The sequence below is a fragment of the Teleopsis dalmanni genome, chromosome X, assembly GCF_002237135.1.
Source record: "Teleopsis dalmanni isolate 2A chromosome X, ASM223713v2, whole genome shotgun sequence".
Taxonomy (NCBI): Eukaryota; Metazoa; Arthropoda; class Insecta; order Diptera; family Diopsidae; genus Teleopsis; species Teleopsis dalmanni.
Window position 1 is genome coordinate 1,854,590 of NC_051848.1, and position 19,422 is coordinate 1,874,011.

Below are 19,422 nucleotides of genomic sequence, written 5' to 3' on the forward strand. Positions count from 1 at the left end.
ATTTCTAATTAATTTATTCTATCCTATATATATATTCTACACTATATTCTGATTACATCATTTTTGTATTGCATATATTTATATATTATTACATATACATATATATCTTATAAAAAAATCAAGCCATCTTTTTCAGATGATATGTTTGCATAGCGGGTATGCAGATGATTCACCGTCACTTAGGAAATCATGCTAAAAGATTAAATATTCCCTTTAAACTGTGAGAGCGATGAGACAAGTACTTCACATCTGTTCTGTTACCGTTTAGTACATGCCAGACAGAGATTAAGCACGCTACGGACGTTTTTCCAAAAAAGCTTGGTCAGTTTGAGGATCTTCTGTAGTGCGTGCAAAAGGAAGATGAGGCATGCTACGGACTTACGTTCTAGAAAACCTTAATTTGTTGAAGTATCTTCCTGTAACACAATTATTGTAAAAAAAATCTGTTCAGTTTATTAAGATATTTGTCACACAAAAAACGGTTTCAACGTTTACACAAACTTGTTGTTTTCTCCGTCAACAGGATGAGATAAACTCATTTAATAATTTCTATCTATCGGTCTATTAGTAGATAAATTCGTTTCCTATATTTTAGGTAATCAAATAAAACTTTCCATTTGAATTTGACGTGGTTTCAGAAATTGTTGGAGTTTATAATGTGTCAGTGAATACGTATTTTCACTGTCTCAACTGATTTCAATAAAATCACATAAAAAGTAGTATTGTAAAATAGTAATACAAGTTTTTTTAAAACCCTTTTCAGATATTTTAACTGATTTTTTTCATTCACACAGTAATTTAATAATGTTATTATTGTATTAAGTTATATTCGATTAGATCAAAAACTAAAAAATTTTTTTGTATATATCCGAAGTTAGCGAGATAAATAGATACATATGTAGATATCTTAAGATCAATTATACTCATGAAAAATATAAATCTTAAATATGGCGTTCGTTAAGCTGTTAATTTTAGGATGAAAAAACAGCTATTCGAAATAATTTCCAAAAGAAAATGAATGACACATCGATGCAATTACTAACAATAAAAACATGGTTAGGTCATTTGTAATCTATTGGTGTCAAAAAATTAGCTGAATGGAAAACTACTGAAAAATATAGAATACGAAACATTAAGGAAATATTTAAAATGGTGTTTTAGACGAAAATATATCATTAGATAAAATCCATTACGGTAAAATTTTTGGCAGGTGATTAGTTAGAAGAGCAAAGTGCACTGTTGATATTAATTTTGGTTTGTAGGAAATAGTAATACAAATAATACAAATATAAATTTATTGTGACGATCCTGGTGAGACTGATACTCCATTAAATCGAAACAACAAATCGAAACAAATCGAAATCAATTAGATTTAAAAGAAAGATCATCTCAAAAACTATATTTTAGGAAAATTTCATATCAATATCTTTACTGGTTCCGAAAATATCGAATTTTGACCGCTTAATTTTGTGTTCTGTCACACTGTGTGTCGTGAGAACGGATAAATATGCTTCAGAGAAAAAAGTATTTGAAGCAGTAGTCGAAAGGGAAAGGCATAAAGGCCAACCGTGGCTCCGGTTAAGAGATCAAGTTGAAGGAGCACTAATTCCAAATTGAAGAAGACGTGTAAGCAGCAGAGCCACCTGGAGAGACAAACTGTGTCAGATTGAAACTTGGTACCGGGTTGTTATGACCATTTAAGTAAGTAAGTAGTATATAATACTAGGTAAATAGATAATTCATTGGCTAAATATTAAATGATTAATCTGTCAACTCAATTTATTGAAGATTTAAAAATTTGTTTCACATACATATAACATATTTTTATTAGAATTTAACAGAGCAGTATTTGCTGCATAACATTTTTTTCAAATATTATAAATTGTATTATAAAATATTTGTTTGATACTACATCATTCTCTTCTTTCATATGAAAATAAATATGGAATATTCCTTGATAATTGGAGAAATATGCATTAAAAATTTGAAGCAAATATTGGAAATACCTATACCACAACAGCATTTAACCACCAATGACTGTCAATATAAACCTTTTATTAAATTGTACTTTGTTATGAACTTTGCTTCAGTTCCTTCTCTAGATTTAGTTGTATCGAAAAATTTATAATCTGTCACCCTTCACTTTAACGTGTTATTACCTCATCAAGTATAACGTTATACCTGCGGTATAAACACTAATTATATTTATTTGCAGTCACCAGCTGTGAATAGCAAATTTATTTAAGTTAATTAAATTATTTGAAATTTTAATTAATTTACACATAATCTCATTACAGGTATTTCACTTCACTATTTCACAAAAAGCTATCACATTTTCAATACGAATGAAGTTATAACGTTCAACGCTTCGCAAATTACTTTTGCTTTAAGCAATCTGTTTATATCTGTGGATGCTGTAGTTGGTACTGCTGCCGCCACTACTTTTGCAACTGGCGCTGCCAGTACTTTTTATTACCGGCGGAAATTTAATACTCATTGTCATAAGCACGAGTAACATGAAACTTTTGTAACACAAAACTGTTTTTGTTTCGTTTTAAGAATGTTGTTGTTGTTATTATTATTGTTGCAATCGAATTTTATGAGGTTAATTTACAGTCAACATACAAACGTACATAAATGTAAAACTATCACCAACACTATGACAGCCATATAAACAAAATCATTAATATATGCGCATACGACCAACTGCAAAACACAAGCGATTCAGTGCATATAACAAAAGACTTAAGTAACAAACTTGAACGAAGAAATTTTTCAGTAATTTTTTTCTACGTTTATTTTTTAAAAAATCAAAAGCACTTAAATATTTAAACATATTTAAATACATATATATATATATATATATATATATATATATATAATATATATATATATTATGCTTAATTATTTATATATATGTGTGAAATGATATTCCATTATGGCGACAATTGCTTAATAAAAGTTATAAAAGAAATATTGGATTAAATATTCTCAACTTATTCACAATATTATGTAAATTGGATTAAAATTTACTAATTTTTGTTTTGTTTTAAAAATAATTTAATATATGTCAATTTTCTTGCCCAGACTTCATTTGACTTCAGTTTTATGTAGATGAGAAAGTTTAGCAATTATTGAAACAAATGATAATTTAGCAACAAAATAATGGAGGACATATTAGATATAAAGATATCTATTATGTCTAGCGTTTTCATGATAAAGCCTAATAACTAGACTATTGACTATTTTTGGCGTTAACTTCAATAATTTAGTTTTCGGGGTCATATTGGCTCCAAGCGCATGATACTTTTGTAAACCTACAAAACTTATGGCGTAATCTTTTTTGTTCTAAATATCAACGTTGATGTCGGTTGTGCAATTTCATATTTTTCAGTCAACATCACCTTCAACATTATGGACATTCCTTGTGGTCTGTCTTTTACCAACTATTACAATATAGTTAAAAAATTTCTCGATTTCTTCCGTGTCAACAACAACTCAAATAAACAAACGCCCTAGTTTTTTTGTTTTCATTCCGTTCATGAGTGATCTAAATATTCAGCTTTCATATATAATCAACATTATGAAAACGATTAAACACTATTTCGTAGTCGATCTTCAGTTTTCGAACAATATCATAACTGCAACATGTTAGACAATTTCAGTCTGAAATTCTCAATTGATTGCTGTTGAATTCGGTATGTCGAAATTGAGATAAATGAAGCTTGAAATTGTTCAAATTGAAATTTCAAACCCAGAATCGATTTTGCGTACAAACTGCGTCTACTTATTTCTGCAGAGAAAATAGTATGATCGCTATATAGGGTGAAGAGTTCATACGGCAAGTCTGCGCCAACCAAGAATTTAGTTGGTTTATGTTATTATTTAGTTCGTACGTATTTTGTATGAAGTAGATTTTGGAGCAAATAACTGATTAAAGCCTCATATTATAAAAATATGTCTGGGCAACAAACAAATCGTTAATTGAAAAAGAAAGTGTCTTCGTAATGAATTACTTCCGCTGAACTTCAGATAGCGAAAGAATAAAGTGGATATACTACAATATCAAAAACGTGATATCAGTTATGTCTGCCAGGCACCGCTTGAGTAAACATAATACGGTATTTGTCAGATACTCGTACCAATGTGTATAATATAATTAGTAGCATATACAGTAAGACCTCCCTTAACGCTGTTTCGTTTAACGCTGTTTCGGTTTAGCGCTCTTTTATTTTAACCCGAACATTTAAACAGATGTTTAAAAAAAACAGATGGAGAAGAGAAACAATCAATAAGAGAAAAACTACATTATCATAAATGCTGGAATGGAATGAATGAGATAACAGAAAGATCTTTTAAACGAGTGTGGAAGAACATTTGGCCAGATTAAAGTAAGAGCGAAGACATTGGACGCTCTGTTGATATGGATGAAATAGTGGAAGAATTAGTGGAATTAGCGAAACAAACCAGTTTAAATGAGGTATATGAGGAAAATATTGATAGTAGTGATTTCGAAGAAGAGCAAAAAAAGGCGCTTGTAAAAAGGAGTTTGACCACTACAACTGAAATTATGAACCAATTTGTTCAAAATAATCTAAAATTTTGACAGGAGTTTAAAATCAAGACGGAATGTTATAGATGCTTTATCCACTTATCAACAACTTCTTACAGAACGCAAAAGGAAAACGCAAACTACATTAGATGCCTTCTTAACAAAAAGGAAGAAAATTGGAAACACAGAATAGACTTAATGATCTGACTGACTTAGAATTTTATTTGTTTTTATGTAATATTCGTTTACATTGTTTTTGTTTTTGTAAGAAATAAATATTTGGTTTTATTATTATTAAAAAAAAAAACATAATTATTGAATTTAATGTATAAGGAATTTTCTCCTAATCTTCCCCTAACCCCATTATTTACATGTTAAGATAACCTCGTTTAGCACTGTTTCGCATTGCGCTCCATTTTGATGGAACGTATCCTACTCGATAAGCGGGGTCTTACTATTATTGAATTTCATTCCACTTACAAAAGTACGAGAGGTGAGTGAAATGTTTTCCGCTCAATCCCTTATTGCTGCAATCTTTTCTTAGTTTGATGCATTTTTTTGAAATTATGTCTCAATATGATTAGCTCAATTAAGTAATCCTATACATTGTATGATGTTTATTATAAAGAATACAACTTTAGGCGTGTTACAAAACATAATTATATAAATTTCACATAACATGCTTTTGTTTTGCAATTGTTTTCGAAAGATAAGTCCATTTACATAAAAAATATTTCAATTAAAAACAAAATCTTTAAAGAATGAGTTGCTGATTGAAATGTAACGCACCACTCCTACGCGTCTTTGGGTGCTTAAATCTGAAATAAAAATGTCAGCTTATGATGCTGTCATCGCATTTGTCATTTTTATTTCCACAGTCGCTCTCTCTTTACTTACTTTTGTTCTGTGTTTTTATTTTGCTGCTTTTGAGCTTTAAGTTTTATAAAAACTGAAAATCATAAATATTTTAATTTGTTTAAATACAGTCGCTCAGTTCAAGTTCAAACCTTTAAGTAAATACACTCATTATGTACTCATAATGGGTTCTAGAGGTACATAGCAGACGTAATCAGAGGTAGAGGTAATTTATTTATTATTATTTATTATTTTATATATGTACTGGTTTATATGATATGTTATTATGATTTAAATAACATAATATGATTATTTTTTTATTCGATAAAATGTATTAATAATCAGTTGTCTAACATCTGTATCTTACTTTATGTCATTTGATCAATTTGCAAGATCTAGTCTTTACATAACTCATACATTTTGTATTTTTATTTAGAATGCATTTTTACAATTAGTTTCTAAATTATTAATATAATTATTAGAAATAATACTGAGACATCACGGTATTAAGCGCTATTGATAGATCTTAGTTTACTTAACTTAACTCGCTAATTAGAAGAAAAAAAACGGAGGTATATTTAATGTGCCTATTATTATTTAGAAGCACATTGCCAGAGTTTTACGATTATTTACCATCATCATCAATATTTTAACAGTCCTGAAAAGACTTGCAGATGTCTCAACTTGTTTAACAGATTCTAAAAAGGTTCAATAGCCGATTAAAGCTGAAATGATTATAAGAAATTTTAGACAGCGGTGTTAAGCACATTGTTTAGATCTACACAGATAATTTTAAAATTAAGAATATATAAGATTGGACCTAATTACTACAAAACCTTTTCTCAATGGGATGCAATTGCTATTTAGAGGCTTGTTTGCACGGGTAAAGTATTTCTAACCTTCATAATTAGACCTTCACTGCATTAACTCTTGACAGAACCCCATCATTAATGGATCATACATCAAAAACTATTCAAAACCAAAAGACAATAAGCTTTATTATGTAGCTAAGATCTTTTTGGTATGCTTTAGATAATTTCCTGCGTACTTCTGCGTTCTTTTTAGCTTATTATTGTTCAATTGTACATTTTTATATGTTAAACAATAATTGCTTTCAAAGACAGAACGATATCAGAATAGTCGTTTAAAAGAAAGCATATATCGTCAGTGTGATCAAGATCTTTCAAATATTCACATAATGTTTTGGCAAACTTTTTTTGTATTTCAAATGGTGTTATTTAGTACTTAGTCACTGACGATCATATTGATTTCGATACTTTAGAATTGATGACTGAAAGTAGTCGAAAGATTATCATTATGTAAGACGTATCATAAATATTTGTTGGGGTGATCTCTTATTTATTGAATAAGTTTATTTGATATAGCAATGCTGTTAAATGCTGGTAATTAAAGTCAATCACTGTACTGAATTCAACAAGGATTTGGGTTAAAGATAATTGTGATTCGTTAATTTGTGTAAAGATGTAGAGTGAATTTATTGAAGTAAATTCTATATTTAAGATAAACAATTTATTCTTTATTAGTGCTTTTATCAAGAATGTTGACAATCCGGCTTTGAAGAATCCTTGTGGGAATATTTGGAAAGATTTTCACATTACGAAGGTCATATTTTTTGAGAATTTTTAGTAGATTGCCAGTCGTGAAGAAAAAGTTTCTTTACTCAAGATAGCTTTTAAATAAAGGTGTTTAAAATTTTGGGATCTGGTTCTAAGTGGGATTTTTATTCATTTTTGTTGTTATTTTGCGGTAGGTGGAAACCTTAGAAAGCCACAGTATGAGACTTAAAACCCACTACAACGACCTCATAGGAATGAGTTGAGTAGACCACCTCCATCAAACTCTAAAACACTTCTGGCTGAAATCAGATTCATTCATTCATTTTCAAATTAATCAAAGCTCGGGGTGTAACGTTAATTATATTATTCATGAACGGTTATGGGTATTTAGTAAGAAATCGGTTTCTTTAAAAGTATACTACACAAAATAGGTTACTATGTCCATAATAAGTACATGGGAGAATTTGCAGTACTTTTTTTATGGCACTTTTGATTTGGTCTCTGTTGGTGAATACATGTTGATTCGAATATTCGATAATGAGTTTTAATTTTGTTCAAATGGGTGAGTTTTTCATGTTTTCGACAAAGTGCTTACCTAACGTTTTATTTATTTCACATGGAAGTAACTAGTAAGCTGAAGGAATATATTGATAAATAATACCGTATCTTACCTATTCATCAGTCTTAAACTATTTTTAACCCATTTGTTACGTTAAAAACTGATTATGACAATTTTTTTAATTAAATAATTTAGCTAATATTTTCCAAACAATCTTTTTTAATAGTAAACTTATTTTTTATATTAAATTATATTATAAAACTTATTTATTCCGGCAGACGGCTAAAATACCATTACTGTAAGCTTTATATATATAATATAATTGTTATTAATTTTTATGTATACAACAAATTTAAAATGAAGTAAAAATAAAGCTAATACTACTACTACTACTATCATAAAACTTTATAGAATGAACTTAGTTAAAAGATTTCACATTTGAAAAAAACAAAAAATCCACTGTCTATTAGGTACAAAATACATAAAGAGCAAAGTTTTATCTGAGAAAGTGTCGTATTTATAAACGCTAAATAATAAGTATTAATGTGTGTCTCACACTGACCTTTATCCTTATTGCTTACACACCAATTCTGTTAAATTTTAGTATCTTAAATACTTAATCATCAGCGTCATCAGTTTGCCATGTCCGCAGTGACGTTTCCGTTCCAGTCCGCGTCTGCGTTCATATTCACAATTCCCAAATCAAATGGCAACATATACTGCTGGCTTTTCGCATTTTGCACAAAGCACAATAAAATCCCTAAGTTTACAGAACGTTCTCGACTTCAAAGACCAAACTAAAAATCAACCAATGAACTAAGCGGCTAAGCGGCCAAGTGTGTAAGCGCCTAAGCGGCTAACCAGCTAAGCAGCCACCTGTTTACTATAGTTTAAAATATTGCTAAGCCACATATTATAATTAATTTTTTTATGTGTGTCCCATCATAAATCACACGCTCACTCGCACTCTACGAAGTCGTTGAGTTTATTTATGTTTGTTTAGATTAAGTTTTGGACAAATTATTGTTGAACATAACTTTTAAATTGTTGTAAATATTTTAGCTGAATTTTGTATGAATTTCAGAAGAAAATCAAAATTGATGAAAGCGGTCATCTTCGATACTTGGCTTGAAGTTGTGAAACTTAAAGTTAGAATTTTTTTAATTGTTTGGTTTCACTTTGAAATTTTTTGATATCTTTCGATGATATTTTAATTTTTTATTGTTTTTAGGGTTAAGTTAGAAATGTATATTGTAGATATTTGTATGGTTGTGTCGCAGCAGTTTGAGTTGTGACTAACAATGGTCACACATAATTATGATTAATATGGCTCGCTGTGTGCATAAATTAAAACTGGAACAAATGCAAAAACATGCAAATTTCTTGTTACTGTTTCATTACGGCAAACTATCCGTACCTCGGTGTTTTCGTATTCGAAACCATTATGCGAACCAACGTAAATCGGCATCTCACCAGTGTCAAACGTTGGAAAATGACTAAGCATTGCTTAAAATATGAGAACGACTAGAAGATTTCAAATTAAAGCGCGGCTCTTAGCAGCGCACTAATGAGACGCTTTACAAATTTGTTGACAAAGCTCTGCAAAAGACAAAAAATTAACGAAAATTAAATTTTACTGGAATTGTAAAAGAAGAAGTTAGATAAACGAGGCTTAAATAATTAGTACTTAGCACGTAACACGTAGGAGTTGCAGATAAAACTCACTATACGGTTGCTATTTCTAGCAGTTGGTTAAGTAGTAGACTAATTTACTTAATTACATAGCTTAATTAAAGCGTGAGACATAATATTTGTAAAGGTTTGTAAATATTATCTTGTTAAACACGGTGTTTAATCAGACACATACTATGTGAATAGAGCGGTCAAATTTGAACTCCACACTGTAAGCAAATGATTGTTCTGTATGCAAATTAGTTCAGTACACATTAGTTTAGTGGGAGTATCATAACAGCTTTTAAGACTGTTTTAAGACTCATTTTAGAACTTCTAAAATTGGACATTTTTCAATGGAAATAGCATGGCTGCTGCCATACAGTATTGAAAATGCTGTAAACTAAACTCAACAATCCACTCTAAATCTCAATGGTATGATAATACGTTACGATCAACAGTATCAGTAACAGCACCAAGCTTTCTATTATTTTTTAACTCATAATATAGAGATTTATTATTAAAAGTTTAATTACAAATAAATTAACATTATTCAAAAATATGAACTTTGAGTAAAATAGGTAAAGACACACTTTGATAAATATCTTACTTGCAAGGAACATATCGTATTTATAGAAAAAAAACCTGCTGAACTTAATATGACTTATTTCTCGTGCTTACTTAAACCCCATTCATAACACTTGCTGCAATGTATAGTTTTTATTTATAAAACTATTATTAAGCCAATATTAATAAAGTATGGAACTACAGAAATAATTCATTTTTAAATAGAGAGATACTTCAAATGTCTAAATAACAACCCGAACATATTCGCCCCAACACTTTAGAATTCGTTTTATGCACCTTAACAATTAATCGTGTTTCGACAAACAGGACTTGCAACTACGAACTTATAATTGTCCACAATGACGTGGGTTCTAAGACTTTTAGAAAATTGTTGACCAGAAATTGTATTTCGGGTGTTTTCGTTTGATATTCGTAGAATATGTTTAATCTATTGCGATCGCAATTACTAAACATGGTGAATAATGATATTATTACTAATAATATATATCATTATTATATTATTGCCGGTGTGAATCAACTACAAATTAGTCTTGTAGTAAATGACGATAAAACAAAGTACTTTCTGTCAACAAACAAATCTCCTTAGAGTCTTCGAACCCACACCATTGTTGACAATTATAAGTTCGTAGTTATAAAAACTGTTTATTTGAGAACCAGCGTAAACACCAAAAATAACGTCAGCCTAGAGATTGAACGAAGAATCACTCTTGCCAACAGATGTAACTTCGGGCCATTCAGACAGTAGGCAATTGAAGATCTATAGTCCCTTACTCCCATCTCTAAGGGAGGCCAAGGTTCATACTAGACTGTAGTGCCAAATAAGAAGAAGAAGTCCCTTACGCGTTGGTGACGCATATTGAATTAGATGGAAAAATGAGCGGAATATGTTAAGCTATATCGCGACACTGACATAGATAAGCGTATAAAAATATAGCGGCTTTGCTAGCTTGGTCATGTCGTGCGAATGGAAGAATGTGCTCCGGCTTAAAATGTGTTGAATTTAGTACTCGCAGGTGGCGTCCACATTTTCGGTGAAAGGACCAGCTAAATAAGTAACGACAGTAATCTCATTCCAGTGACTGAATGTACAGATGAAAAAAGATGATAGAAATATTAGTAAAAAGTTAATTTAAAGCTATTTGTATATACAATACCCGTGATATGGAAAACCACGGTTGTAAAGTGGAATAGAAATAAAAGCAATTTCAACATCATTATCATAAAAGGTAATGTATTGGAGAGGCTTCTAACTCAATACAAGCTGAAAGTCATCAGTAAGAGTACAAATGGTGGTAAATTGTCGCAGAGTGAATTATTTCTGCGAAAAAAAACCGAGTATATTTATGATTAACGTATACATGAACAATTCTGTTAAATGAACGAATTTTTAAAACTGAACGGAGTATATTATGATCAGATTGGAAAGGTATAGATTAGAGGGTGGGGGATTTAATTTTTGTGGCAAAGCTAAGTAGTTTAATGTTAACTCAACTAAAGTGGGAAACTTGTTGAAATTAAAAATAAATGTAATATTAGCTATTGTTACATCTCTTCTTGTTATTGTTGTTGTTTTCAGTATGTTATAAATATTACTGTTTATTTATATTATTACTATCTTCAAAACGCGTAGAATTAAACTGTTCTATAAATATTAGCTTTCGACTCACAGCAATTATAATATATCAACGTTAGACATCTATAACAAAATTATTTGCTGGTCTGAATTGACCGTGACGTAGGTTTTGTTTAATAATGCTAAGCATGTCGAACAAGCAATGATCCAAGTGAAGTTGGATCTTTACCTGTGAAGTCACTATCAGTGTAGTATCTTCTGCTCTATACTCAAATTCTAAACAATAGTTCCAATCAACTATAACATACTCTGAAAATGCATAATGGTCGGAATGATTTTTTCATCCGAATGCAGGTTCTATTGCATGTTTCTGTGACATATACATTAGTCATATAAGAGTAATGCATTTACTAGAGTCGTTGCTATTTCGGTTTCTTATATTTTTCATAACCCTGGCAATTGAGATTTTGATTTTTAAGTCGTTTTTCAGTTATATGTAAGAAACATATAATGCAATGAAAACATGCTTTTACATTATATATATTAGAGTACTGCACGCGCGCATTTGATTTCAGTTTCAAAGCATTCTATTGTGTTTAGAATGGTAGCATACTCTCACTCTCAACGAACAAATACGAATGTATAGGCATTAGAGTACTGCACGCGCGCATTTGATTTCAGTTTCAAAGCATTCTATTAGGGGTATTCACTCTCTCTTGCAAACTCATTGCAAGGTGCACGAAATGCACAGATTGTACGAGAATGCAAATAACAACAACAAAATACACGCACAAAATTTCGTGCAATTGCGTGCAATCTTCCAATGCTGAAACCTATGTATATTTGCTTGCAACAAACCAGAAATGGCGGAAATCAGCTGTTTTGTCATTTGTTGCTTCTCATTTTTAAATATGAATTGACTGTTAGTAAAATTTCGAGATATGTTAATCTATGGCTATGCTATATACATGCGTTTCGTTCAATAATTTAAATCGATGTGACCATTAATTAAGTTTTCACAAATATAATATTATATACATATACATTTGTGAATTAATTTATCTATTTATCAATTTCAGCGAAACTTACGAAAATTTGTTCACATTTTGAACTATTGAATGAAGTGTTTGGACGCATGTCTAATTTTGTACGGAAACATTGCCATAGCCACCAACTAGTTCTGCGCTAGGCAACGAAGTTTTTTTTATTGAATCGTCTGCAGACAACACATCATCCAGCTCTGCACCGAAAGTCGTGCGTTCTGCTGTGCAAAGCCCCACAACCCCCCTCGATAAAAAATATAACAAATAACAATAATAAATTAAGAATTAGTTATATTTTTATTATAACAATTATTTTTATATTATATTATTATTACATACCCCTGTAAAATAATTATATGTGCAAAATTTGTTTTTCGTTATTCTCTTCTTAGAATAATGGTACTAATTTTTTTTATATACTGTTGATTCTGTAGTTGAGTTTAACTTCTCTAAACATATATAGAGTTTTTTTTGTATACTATTTGTGGTACCGTTATCATAATTAATAACAATAGGTAGCAAATTTAATAGAAAATAATTATATGTGCAAAATTGTTTTGCTTCTCGAAGTGTCAACAGTAAATGGAAATAAAGTTGTGAAGTGTATTATAAAGTTTTTTTTTTAAAGTATTGAAGAGTAATGAAGAATTGGTAAGTAAAATACTTATCATTTATTAATAAATATTTATTATTTTAATTAATTTAGATAAAATATGCCGCGTGGGACGGAATTTTCAAGTGAAGAGTGCGGAAAGATTATTGGAATGAGTCTTGCTGGGATGAAAAGTGGCGAAATATCTGCTGCTGGTTATAGACACCTGAATACTATAATAAACTTTTTAAAAAATCTCGAAAATTTTGGTGTTATAAACGAGACGGCCGCTTACCAACTATTAACGACCGAACAAAACGGCATATTCAGCTTCTTGCTACCAATGAGAGGATGAGTTGCAGACAAATAAGAAATGAATTAGAATTGTCTATCACTAGGAAATGCGTGCAACAAATTATGAAAAAAGACTTAAAGCTAAAATATGAGTCGAAAGTTCCCAAACCGTGCCTTACACAAAGACATAAAAATGCTTGTTTAGCTTTTTATGACAAAATTAAGTTTTGAGACATGGAGTTCGAAACAGTTGTTTTCAGTGATTAAAAAATGTTTAATCTAGATGGTCCAGATGGTCAACATAAATATTGGAGAGATATTCGTCATCCACGTCAGAATTGCAACAAACGCAACCATGGTGGTGGTTCACTAATGGTGTGGGCTGCCTTTAGCTCGAAGGAAAAGTCTAATATATGCTTCGCACTATCAAAAATGAATTCCGAAATATACATAAATCTGTTGGATAGCGAACTGATAAATTTCGCTGAAAATATTCATGGAGATAATTGGACTTTCCAACAGGATAATGCTCCAATACATGTTTCTTGTGCAAAAAGAAATTCTTTGAAGAGAGAAGCATCCCATTGCTAGATTGGCCGGCCATGAGTTCTGACATAAATTCAATAGAGGATCTTTGGTGTATCCTTAGTGCCAATATTTATGCTTATTCGAAGCAATACGACACTCTTAAAGAGCTGAAAAAGGACATACTGGACGAATGGGCCAAAATTGACCTCCTACTATTAAAAAAATTGGTAGATTCAATGCCACTTAGGATACAGTTAATAAAAATAAATAATGGAAACACATTACCTGGTTGAAAAATAAAAAAAATTAAAACACATAAAATATTTAATTGTTTTTAGCAAAAAATGTGAATTGCACATATAAATATTTTCTATGAAGATTTAAAATAAAGTTGATTTTTCTCTTAAAAAAAATTAATTTGAATAAAATTTTTTTATTATTTTAATTAGACTACTAAACATAAAAACAAATAATAAACTAAATTCACCCTAACAAAATTTTTTGAAGTTTAAATTAGTTTTTAAGTACTGCACATATAATTATTTTACTGGGGTATATCTCCAACAACAAATAATGTAGCGACTTTACGAATAGCCGCATTTTCGCCTGATGAACCCAAACGATATATAACAATAGCAATCCTTAATAGTTTATTAGTGAGACTATTAAGGAAAATACGTTCCAATTTACTCTAAGCATCTGACAAAAACGGCCTTCATCAAATTCTTGAAGAATGGTAGATCTCCATTGAATAGATTTTGGTACGGGTTGGTGATTTCTGTGATGGTTTACTAAAGTAAACAAAAGGTCTTCATTTAATTGCTCCATCACTTCCCAGTAATTTGCATCATCTAACAAATAGAAACTATATAGTAGTGAAAACTACATTAACAACATGTTAATACCTTCAATCAGAATATTAAAAGCACTATTTTCAATAAAAAAATCTATACATTTTTGTATTTCACTTGTTCGCGGCATTGTTATACTTTTATTTTTCTTTGCTCAATTTGATACGGCTGCAAAAACAGCTGATTCATTTTGATGATGCAATTCTGCAACAGAGGTGTTCTCGCAGTCTTGCAGTTTTTGTATAGCATTCTTGCATTTCGTGCTCCTTGCAATGAGTTTACAAGAGAGAGTGAATACCCCTATTGTGTTTAGAATGGTAGCATACTCTCACTCTCAACGAACAAATACGAATGTATAGGCATAAAAACAAAATGGAATAGAATAAATATTTGTTTCGTTTGTTTAGAGTACTCTAACTCTAAACATTCTAAAAGTAGTTGAAGTAGTTGGGAGTACTCTAAGCATTTGATTTTCAGTTCATACAAAAATTATGTGTTTTTAAATAGTAAGACCCAAATTTATTTATTTAAGTTTTTTTATTAATTAAATATTATTTAAAATGTTGATTGATAATAGTAATTTGTTGATTACATATATAATATGACTTAATATATTAATTAAATATAAAAAAAATTTTGAACAAAAATTTATTTAAAAAAATTATAATAAGTTTTTTTACAGTTTTTACAGTTCACAAATTTAATTTAATATTCAAATTAAATGTTGAGCATCGTCTGACTTAATTCCTCTTTTTCAAGATTGTTGTGTGAAACATGATTTGATTGATAGATCTTTGATTAGATGAAATCAATGTTCTTTTTTCTGATATTAAGTTCCGAGCAACTGAAAAAACCCTTTCCGAAGATGCACTACTTGCTGGTGTTGCAAATAATTTACAAGAAACTTTGTAAAGTAGGAATTCTGAAGGAATTCTTCAGAAATTTCTAAAAATCTCTCTTGTCATAAATAGATATTTTTACCATATCATGCATAAAATTATTTTCCAGGAAAAGGTAAATATGTGAAGCAATTTATTTTGTTACATCATAAAAAACTATCGACAAAGAAGGAAATTCTGCGCAAACCGTTTTTTTAAGTTAACCTTTTGCATTAGATCTACCTGTTTAAACAACTTTTGCATTGAAAATAATAGAAAACTAAACCTAATTTACGTACTTTGTTCTTGCAATTATTGCAAATCTCTACGCACATCCAACTTTCTTTACTTTTGCGCAGGCAACCAAACGCACACAAAATATATAAAATATTTCTTTGCAAAAATAGAATTATTTGAAATACTCTAAAAGTGATTGAAATACTCTAAAAGTGATTGAAATACTCTAAAATATTTGTTTATTTGATTTTAAAATTCAAAACAAACGATTATAGAGAACAAATCAACCCCCATTCCATTGAAACGAATGCGGCGGAAACGAATTCTATCGGACCGTTTCTGTTATTCGTTCGTATTCGCTTTAGAAATAATTTGTAAATATGGTACACATTTGAAAATAAAACGAATGACCGCAAAAACGAATGTTTTGATGCAGCACTTTAATATATAATATAGGTATACAATGTTAAAATGTAGCAATGTATACAATATAGTAAATGATTTTGAGGCTTTTTAATTCAGGATGCAATCATGACGATTATTTTATTCAATTGTTGAGAAGTATTCATTGAATTTGCAATCTAAGAAGAATAACACATAATGCGTATTAACCACGGCAATTGGGTAATGGATTGTAAATAAATTAAAAATGGAAACGTCGTGTGCCGTGGCGCCATAGTTTCTGAAATAATTGTGACTGTTAAACTCAGGTAAATGCTTCTGCTTATCGTGTCTTATATTGCAGAAAAAGGAGTACAGAGCAATGCTGTGTTATAGTGATGCTGTACGCTGCCGAATGCCGAATGCCGACTGCTGATTGCGACTGCGTGTGTTGTTGATATTAGTTAGACTGTGGCTTTATTGACTTTATTGTTGCTGTAGTTTGTCTTGCTTTTGTACGTTTCGTGATTTCGCACTTGGATGCCATGCAAAAGTATATAGAACGTTTGGACACAGTTAAACTGCGTTGTGCTTCTTGGTTTTTTTATTTGATTTGTTCCTCTGCTAATTCAAGCAATCTGCAGTTTTTCATGCGTTCTCGCTACGATTGTTGTTGCAGGCTGTGCTGCTAGTGATGTCAGCGTTGCTGCTTTTGCACAGTTCTACTTTGTATTGATTTTAAGACATTTGAATGCGACGCGTACCAACGTTTTTTTATTTTGTTTCATTTAAAATTTCTCTCAGCGCATTGTGGGGCTAAAGCAGGTCAAAGACCTATTATAGATGTTATGCTTTATGTGAAGAGCTTTATTTTTGCGTTTTAATCTTTTTTTTTTTGTGTTTTTCGCTATCCACTATTGCAAGGTGTGCACAGGTTGTGCAACAGATTAATTTGTCCTCTTTCCTCTTATTTGCTTTTATATGTTTAAAAACAAAAATGAAAAAAACAACAACAACAGACTAAACTGTGGACTGTCCACTGTTGACCATCGACCGTCCCAGAGCAACGATAAACAGTTAAAACTGATAAGACTTTGTACTCGTAGATGAAAATGTTGGTTAACAAATTTTCATTGGGGTGTTTGGTTGTTACTTATTCGCTATTTTTGTTACTTCTAATTTTTTTTTGTCCAAATTTGTGAAAGAGTAAAGAAGAAAGTCGGTGACAGATGTTAGCATCCTTGAGTACTCATATACTATTTGTGATTAAATAGTGAGTATAATTCTTATAAATGTTGCTTTTTATGTTGAATACAAAAATTTAATTTTTGTTTAATTTAATATGAAATGAAGTCTCAATTTGTTTCTGTAGCCCCAAAAATCAGGATACTGGTTCAATATTTAAATTCCATCGATATTAAAGTAAAGTCGTTTTTGTTTTTTAGAATTTTAACTTTTATTTCGGTCGTTTGTTTTAGTAAATTTCAATACGTATTCCGGCAAATTCTCTATTGTCTTCATCACGAGAATTCCTAATATTCCTAATATGCATCGATATTGTATATGTCAAAACAGTTCCTTGCAATAAGATTTTAATACGTGCTCGTTATCGGTCCTCTTCACACAAGCGGCAACTTGTTACTTGAAACCAGTTTCTTTTAGAAGAGTGGGTGAGGAGAGTATGATTAAGACTCTATAATTCCGAATTGCGTTTTTCCAGCGTAATACATATATATATCCATAATGACATTTTGCCAGCAAGCATTGTGTATCTATGTACTATAACATACCAACGTTTTTTATGATTACACAAAACAAAAACAGTTTCAAACTTCTAGATTTTCTCTAAAATTTCTTAATTCTAACGGCAATTGTGTTCTTCTATTACAAAATTATTCTATTTTATTTTGGCTTTAAAATAGTTTTATTTTCTTCTTGTATGCTTAAATGCAGCATTTTGTCACTGCTTTAATTTCCATTATTGGATTATTTCTATTCTTTTATTTATTCCATTTTTATTTATACAAAATTATAATGTATTAACTTAATATCAAATCTATATCATAAATTTATAAACTAAAATATTAAACTATAAAATATTTAAAAGATTATCAGATCACTTAACAATAAGTTCGTTATTTCAGTAGACGATATCACAGATTTTTTGTTAGAATTTTAATTTCTAACACCTTCAGTATCTTAAGTTATTTATGCCATCATTTTTCGACATTTTTCCTTTTTAGTCTGAAAGTATGCTTTCAATTCCAAAGTACCTACTCCTCTATTCTGTAAATTTGACAAATTTGTCAAGTATTGATAATTATTCACCATCTTATTTGTCAAGATTTTGGTGTTCTGTGCTATAAATACAAAGCTCTTCTCCTGATAAATGGTCAAGTTGACATATAACAAAATACTCAATACATATATTATTGTCTGTACAAAATTGTGGAAAATAATAAATAAATAAAATTGTGGAGAAAATAAATCGCCTACTTAACGCCCACTTAATTTATATTGAAATTAGAATGTTGCCTATGACCAACGCCAATTATAAAGGTTATGCTTCTTAGGTATGTGATCTGCGTTTATGTTTTACTTTTCTTAATACAAAATTTTTAAGAGCAACACATGATTTCGAAATTCGGGAAACTTCTGACCTACAGGAGCATTTCGTCCGTCAGGGTGAGAGCTGGGTGTTAATACACCGAAGCACATCCTGGCTTGTTGGCGGTTAAGGTTATCCTCTGCAGCCCTGGCTTTTAACACTGGTTGGAGCTGCAAATACTTCCAAAGAGCAAAAGTACAATAAATTGGATTACAATAAATTCCACATTATTCATACGAAACTTCCGCCCTGTTTATTATTATTTGGGGTTTTTATTGTAAAATATAATGACGAAAGCGAACATTAGAGTGAATGAGATTATGAAGTCTGATTATGCAGTTCATCCTTTTGATCCTTCACAGTACATTCACTAAGGTAAAAGAACAACGTGGATATATATTTTTTTTAAGTACTCCTTAATTACTGAATATATGATTATTTATCCAAATATTATAAAAATATAACAATAGTTATAGAATAAAATTTAACGAATTTTATAAAAATGTTTATAATAAAATTGTAAATGCCATTATTAGTGATTTTGTAATTATGTATTAAAGTGTTGTAAGAACGTAACAATAGTTTTGAGTTATTTATATGCATAATAAAATTGTAAATAATTAGGCATGAGATTT

General features: G+C 30.1%; 1 protein-coding gene across 1 annotated transcript in view; it reads left to right on the forward strand.

Annotated features, from left to right (window-relative positions):
• The first annotated feature begins 975 nt into the window (after positions 1 to 975).
• Positions 976 to 19,422, forward strand: part of LOC119687517 (protein limb expression 1 homolog) — a 96,441-nt gene continuing 77,994 nt past the window's right edge. The window contains exon 1 of the mRNA XM_038101851.1: positions 976 to 1,701. The gene's annotated coding sequence lies outside the window, so the exon portion shown is untranslated. The remainder of the gene's footprint in view (positions 1,702 to 19,422) is intronic.